Source organism: Penaeus vannamei, chromosome 42, assembly GCF_042767895.1.
Source record: "Penaeus vannamei isolate JL-2024 chromosome 42, ASM4276789v1, whole genome shotgun sequence".
Lineage (NCBI taxonomy): Eukaryota > Metazoa > Arthropoda > Malacostraca > Decapoda > Penaeidae > Penaeus > Penaeus vannamei.
Window position 1 is genome coordinate 1096249 of NC_091590.1, and position 8302 is coordinate 1104550.

Sequence of the window (8302 nt, forward strand, 5' to 3'; positions counted from 1 at the left end):
ATTATCTCTATCATTGCTATTTATATAATCCAAGCTGCTATTATTTCCATTATCTGTTATTTCACTTATCTCCATTATTATCATTTCTATTATCTCTATCCTTGCTATTTATATCATCCAAGCTGCTATTATTTCCATTACCTGTTATTTCACTTATCTGCATTATTATCATTTCTATTATCTCCATTATTGCTATTTATATAATCCACATTGTTATTATTTTCTATATGTTATTATTATCTATATTATTGCAATTTCACTTATCTGCAATTTCACTTATCTGCAGTTTCACTTATCTGCAATTTCACTTATCTGCATTATTACCATTTCATCTCCATTATTGCTATTTATATCATCCAAGCTGCTATTATTTCCATTATTTGCCTTGTCATTGCCCCCTCGGCTTAGGCAACATCTTGGGTCCGCGCTTGAGGTCACGTTACCTGTCATTTTCTGTCAGTCATGTCGGTCATTGTCAAGGATTTTCAGTTGCAGTCACGTGTCAAGCCCAGGGGGAAGGGGGGGGGGGGGGGGAAGGGGGAAGGAGGCGTGTCAGTCCCAGGAGGTGGGGGGGAGGAGGGGGAGGAGGAGGGGGGAGTAGGGGGCTGTAAGGTATATTTGTGAATATTCATTTTTTACGGAGCCGTGTGGGTACGTATGTGTGGCTTCGAGGTTGGTTGTTTTTGTTTGTGTGTGGGGGGCGTGTGTGTGTGTGTTTGTGTGTGTGTGTGTTTGTGTGTGTGTGTGTTTGTGTGTGTGTGTGTGTGATTGTTTGTGTGTGGAGTGAGAGAAAGAGTGAGAGATAGAAAGAGAGAGACAGAGAAAGAGTGAGAAAGAAAGGGGAGAGGAGAAAGAAAAGCTTGATGAGGAAAAAAAACAAAAATCAACAAAGACATAGCTGAAGAATAACAGAAAAAACAGAAAGGGTAACATAGGAAAACAAACAGAAAGGCTATCAGAATAAACAACAATGATAGGCCAACAACAAACACAGAAAAGGCAAAAAAGAAGAAGAAAAAATACCGAAAGATCGAAAGACCAAAAGAAAGAGAGAAGAAAAACAAAAATTAACAGAATAACAATAAAAAATGGTCGACAAAAAAAAAATCACACCGAGAGAGCCCACTAGAACAACACAACACAAAAGTATAACAAAAGAAAAACAACAAAAGAAAACACAACAAAACAGAAAAGTCAACAGAAACATAAAGAAAACACACACAAAAACAAACAACAGAAAACACAACACAAAAAGAGCCACAGAAAACAGAAAGAAGAAGAAAACAATACACACAAAAACAAACAACAAAAAACACAACAACACAGAAAGATCCACAGAAAACAGAAAGAAGAATAAAACAACACACACAAAAACCAAACAACAAAAAAACACAACACAGAAAGAGCCACAGAAAACAGAAAGAAGAAAAAAAACACAAAAACAAACAACAGAAAACACAACACAGAAAGAACCACAAAAAAACAGAAACAAAAAAACACACACACACACAAAAAAAAAAAACACACAACACACGAAAGCACAACACCAAAACCCGCATCCACTTAAGACCAAGACGGATGTTATTAGCGAGATAATTGCCCACGTCTTCTAACCGACCAACGCAGGGACCCGGAGATGCATGTGTAAGGAAGTCGTAAGTTGCTCGACCTTTACTTGCGGGGAAACGTGCTCTACTTGCGACAGAGAGGAGGCGAGACTGGCTGAGTTTGCGTAGAATTAGGGAAGGAATTCTGAGGCTGAGGAATTTTAAGGGCACGGATATACATGTGTGTATATGTATATATATATATATATATATATATATATATATATATATATATATATTTATTTATATATATATATATATATATATATATATATATATATATATACACACACACACACACACACACACACACACACACACACACACACACACACACACACACACACACACACACACGCACACACACACACACACACATACACGTATGTACACACACACACACACGTATGTACACACACACACACACACACATATACATGTATGTATGTGTGTATGTACAGTATGCATATATATGTATATCTATCTGTATAACCACCCCCTTCACACACACCACACACACAAATGCAAGCACAAATACGTACATTCAAATACACGTGCATATATAAAACCACAAATACTCACATACACACATGTGCGTACAGGCTGCATACAAACAAACAAACGCTAGCGATGTTTACTCCGTCTGGCAAATCCTGTGCAAAGTCACCTCGAGCAAGTTGCAGAGGCAGAGAAAAGGAACGAGAGGTATTGTATAGAAGCTACAAGGTCAAAAAAAGGAAGAAAAAGAGAAAAATTACAAGTTGCAACGTGAAAAAAGGAAAGAAAAAAGAAGAGAATATATAGAAGCTACAAGGTCAAAAAAAGGAAGAAAAAAAGAGAAAAAATACAAGTTGCAAAGGCAGAGAAAAGGAACGAGAGGTATTGTATAGAAGCTACAAGGTCAAAAAAAGGAAGAAAAAAAGAGAAAAAATACAAGTTGCAACGTGAAAAAAGGAAAGAAAAAAGAAGAGAATATATAGAAGCTACAAGGTCAAAAAAAGGAAGAAAAAAAATCTGAAAGAATGTATAGAACCTGCAACGTCAAAAAAGGAAAGAAAAAAGAGAAGAATATATCGAAGTTACAAGGTCGAAAAAAAGAAAAACATATAAGGAAGCTAGGATGTCAAAAAAGAAAAATGAATGAAAAAAATACATAGAAGCTACAAGGTCAAATAAAGAAGAAAAACTGAATAATTATATAGAAGCAGCAACATCAAAAAGAAAAAAAAACTGAAAAAATATATAGAACCTACACGGTCAAAAAAAAAACAAAAAAACTGAAAAAATATATAGAATCTGCATCAAAAAGAAAAGAAAAGAAAAGAATATATAGAAGCTACAAGGTCAAAAGGGGGAAATATAAAATATATATATATATAGAAGCTGCAACACCAAAAAAAAAAAAAAAAAAAAAAAAAACAGAAAATCATATATGGAAGCCGCACCACCAAAAAAAAAAAAAAAAAAAAAAAAAAAAAAAAAAAAAAAAAACGTAAAAGGAGGCAGCGACGATTTCGGAAGTGTCGAGAGGGTCGTAATTGGCATGCCCTGAGGGTGCGGCTGATGCAGTCTCAAAAATAGGGTCTTTCTCCGTCCTCTTCTTCGGGATGCCGCTCGCTTACGTAAACATACCTGGTGCTCTTGGGTTCTCCTGTCTCTCTTCGTCTCTCCTTTCGTCCGTTTTTTTCTTCTTTGTTACTTTTTTCTTCTTTGTTACTTGTTCTTCTGTCTCTCCTTTCGTCCATTTTTTTCTTCTTTGTTCCTTGTTTCTTCTGTCTCTCTTCGTCTCTTCTTTCGTCCGTTTTTTTCTTCTTTGTTACTTTTTTCTTCTTTGTTACTTGTTCTTCTGTCTCTCCTTTCGTCCATTTTTTTCTTCTTTGTTACTTGTTTCTCTGTCTCTCTTCGTCTCTCCTTTCGTCCATTTTTTTCTTCTTTGTTCCTTGTTTCTTCTGTCTCTCTTCGTCTCTTCTTTCGTCCGTTTTTTTCTTCTTTGTTACTTTTTTCTTCTTTGTTACTTGTTCTTCTGTCTCTCCTTTCGTCCATTTTTTTCTTCTTTGTTACTTGTTCTTCTGTCTCTCCTTTCGTCCTTTTTTTTCTTCTTTGTTACTTGTTTCTTCTGTCTCTCTTCGTCTCTCCTTTCGTCCTTTTTTTTCTTCTTTGTTACTTGTTTCTTCTGTCTCTCTTCGTCTGGTGTTTCGTGCGTCTCTCCTTTACTCCGTTTCTTTCTTTTCTTTGTTATTTGTTATTCTTGGGTTCTTTCTCTTCGTCTCGTCTTTCGTGCGTTTCTCCTTTACTCCGTTTCTTTCTTTTTCTTTGTTATTTGTTATTCTTGTGTTCTTCTGTCTCTCTTCGTCTCGTCTTTCGCGTGTCTCTGCCTACTTCCGTTTTTATCTTTTTCTTTGTTTTTGTTATTCTTGTGTTCTTCTTTCTTTCTTCGCCCCGTCTTTCCTGGGTCTATCTTTTACTCTCCTTTATTTTTCTTTCTTTTTTCTTTTTTCTTTTTTGCTTCGCCTTTCATATATCGTTTATTCATTTTTTCCATTTGCCTTTTACTCGCTTCGTCTCCCTTATTACCTTTTCGTTCCTCCCCTTTCCTCCCTCTTCCTCTATCCCCGCATCTCTCTGTCCATCCTCCTCTCCATTTCTCTATTCTTCCTTCCTTCTATGTCTGTACTATTCTGTCTTTTGGTCATCTCTCCTACCCACATTTCTTCACTCTCTCCCTCCCTCCTTCCCTTTCTCCCTTCCTTCCTCCTTCCCCTTTTCCCTCCCTATTTCTTTCCCTCCTTATCTCCCTCCCTCCTCCCTCCTCCTTCCCCTGCCCCACCGCCTCTCTCTTTCCCTCCTTACTCCCCTCCCTCCCTCCTTCTTCCTCCTTACCCTCCTTCCCTACCCTCCTTCTTTCTTTCCCTCCTTCCCTCCCTCCCTCCTCCCCCTCCTTACCTCCCTCCTTCCTTCCTCCCTCCCTTCTCCCTCTTTTCCCTCCTTCCCTCTCTCCCTTCCTCCCACTCCTTTCCCCTCTCAGCTCTTCACTCCTTCCACCTTCCCTCCTCCTCCCTCCCTTCCCTCCTCCACCCCCCGCCCCACCTCAACCACCCCGCCCTCCACCTCAACCCCCCCCCCCCATTTCGAGATTTGGAAATATCCTCCTCGGATTCATAGATTTTGAGTGAATCATAGCACTGACTTCACTCTACATTCCTCTTGCGACACTTAAGAGCAACTACAGGAAAGAGAAAAAAATATATATACATATTGAATATGATAATCGATCTTAGGGCGAGGTCCGTGCTAGAACCACCCACGCACGCCTGGATACCCTTGCGAAGAGTGGTCGTGTACTGTACCCAAAACAGGTTTATACGGACACAAGAGTTGGTCTATAAATCTATTTTGTGTTGAGTGTGTGTTTCTTGAAGATGTATCTGCACGGTCTCTCTGTCTATCTGTCTGTCTATCTTTCTTTCTCTCTCTCTATCTATCTGTCTATCTTTCTCTCTCTCTCTCTCTCTCTCTCTCTCTCTCTCTCTCTCTCTCTCTCTCTCTCTCTCTCTCTCTCTCTCTCTATCTATCTATCTATCTATCTATCTTTCTATCTGTACTTCTCTCTCTCTGCTATTCTCTCTTTTTTTCTTTCTTTTTTTTCTTTTTTTTTTTTTCACTAACGGTGAACAACTACGGTGTCGTGAACGTATGAGACGGAAAGTGATCAACAACGCTCACTCTCTATATATACTGCATGTGTGTGTGTATATGTGTATATATATATGTATATATCATGCATGTATATATATATATATATATATATATATATATATATATATATATATATATATATATATATCATGTATGTATATATATATATATATATATATATATATATATATATATAGATAGATAGATAGATAGATAGATAGATAGATAGATAGATAGAGAGAGAGAGAGAGAGAGAGAGAGAGAGAGAGAGAGAGAGAGAGAGAGAGAGAGAGATACATAGATAGATAGATAGATAGATAGATAGATAGATAGATAGATAGATAGATATATGATAGTAACAATATTATCATTAATGATAATAGTAACAACAACAATAAAAAATAAAGAAAAAAGGAATATGAGTGAATGATCGAATGCATGCCCGTGCCTCGTGTAAATCCAGGTATGTGGAGGTACGTCCTTGCTAAGTATATTCCGCCTTGAATTTGCAAACTGTAGCTTCGTATGCACAGATATGCCAGATTCACCTGTCATGTGATTGTATGACAGCTCATATTTGATAAAAAAGGGGAATTTTATTCAATATGTGAAATTATCTATATATAATATTTTTTTCCTTTCGCTTTGTCTACCTATCATTCTATATATCTATGTCTGTTTGTCTGGGTATCTGTCTACTTCTCCCTCTCTCTCTCTCTCTCTCTCTCTCTCCACTCTTCTCTTCTCTCTCTCTCGGTCTCTCTCTCTCCACTCTTCTCTTCTCTCTCTCTGTCTCTCTCTCTCTGTCTGTCTCCCTCTCTCTGTCTCTCTCTCTCTCTCTCTCTCTCTCTCTCTCTCTCTCTCTCTCTCTCTCTCTCTCTCTCTCTCTCTCTCTCTCCCTTTCTCTCTCCCTTTCTCTCTATATATCTATCTATCTGTCTATCTACCTATCTATCGCTTTCTCCATCTCTCCATCTCTACCACTCTATATCCACCTCTCTCTATCTATCACCATCTCTTTCTATCTATCTCTCTATCTATGAGTATACCTGACCATCCCCTCATTACTATCGACCTAGATTCATTAAAAAAATAATAATAGATAAACACCATAATTCTTATTTCCTTTAACGTGTTTAGAACATGTTTGACCCGTCGAGCCCCGACATGCAGTATCTTCGTCAAAAAAAATGAAATGAACAAATGAACAGATCCGAAATGATGAACAAAATGACATTCGTTACATCAGAACACCTTTGGTAATAACTCTATAATGTTACTTAGTCGCTGAGGCTTTTTGAAAGATATTGAAAGGTACATAAAAAGTTCTTCAAGAGGAACTTGGAGATCTGGCTTCCGGCGGGACAGCGAAGTGTGACGTAAGGGAGATTTCGTTGAGGTCTTGGCGGAATGCGGAAATCTCTCTCTTTTCACTCTTCTCTTCTCTTCTCTCTCTCTCTCTCTCTCTCTCTCTCTCTCTCTGTCTCTTTCCACTTTTCTCTTCTCTTCTCTTCTCTCTCTCTCTCTCTCTCTCTCTCTCTCTCTCTCTCTCTCTCTCTCTCTCTCTCTCTCTCTCTCTCTCTCTCTCTCCACTCTTCTCTTCTCTTCTCTTCTCTCTCTCTCTCTCTCTCTCTTCTCTTCTCTCTCTCTCTCTCTCTCCACTCTTCTCTTCTCTTCTCTCTCTCTCTCTCTGTCTGTCTCTTTCCACTTTTCTCTTCTCTCTCTCTCTCCACTTTTCTCTTCTCTTCTCTTCTCTTCTCTCTCTCTCTCTCTCTCTCTCTCTGTCTCTTTCCACTTTTCTCTTCTCTTCTCTTCTCTCTCTCTCTCTCTCCACTCTTCTTCTCTTCTCTCTCTCTCTTTCCACTTTTCTCTTCTCTCTCTCTCTCTCTTCTTCTCTTCTCTTCTCTCTCTTTCCACTTTTCTCTTCTCTTCTCTCTCCACTCTTTTCTTTCCCTTTCCACTTTTCTTTCCCTTTCCACTTTTCTCTTCACTCTTTCTCTTTATGTATATATATATATATATATATATATATATATATATATATATATATATATATATATATATATATATATATAATATATATATATATGTATATATATACATATATATATATATATATATATATATATATAATATATGTATATATATACATATATATATATATAATATATGTATATATATACATATATATATATATATATATATATATATATATATATATATATATATATATATAAACATACATATATATATATGTATGTGTGTGTGTCAGGGGTTTTGTGTTGCCCTGATTTGGTGGGTTATGGAGACACTATTCTGGTTCAGCTGTTTATTGATAGAAGTGGCTGGTAGGTAGCGTGGCGCGGGTTGTTGTGGGCAAGGAAGCCCAAGAGGGGCGCCGAGCGGGGCGCGCGTGGGGGAGCGCCCCCAAGGAGAGGTGTGGTCAGGGCCGTGGGCCCCGGTCAAGTGTGCTGGGTCAACTGTGTGTGGCCTCGAGCGCTGGTCGCGGTTCCCTAGCAGTGGAGCCGCGGGAAGGTAACCCTTGTTCCTCAGAGTGTGTATGTGTGTATATGTGCGTTTGTGTAAAGATATATGTATATATTTTCGTATATATATAAGTATATATATACATATATATATTGATATACATATACATATATATACATTGATATACATATACATATATACATATATATAAGTATATATATATATATATATATATATATATATATATATATATATATATATATATATATATATGTATACAGATATATAGATATTTATATAACTCAACCTCTCCAACAAGGAGTTTTTGCAGGTAGGTAACTACAAGACAGCCGTTCATGCCAACGCATATTGAAGAAAGAAATTCATGCCAACTGAGCTACACGACCTAGTGTGCTATTGCTTTATTCCATCTTTCATGTATATATATATATATATATATATATATATATATATATATATATATATATATATATATGTATATATATATATGT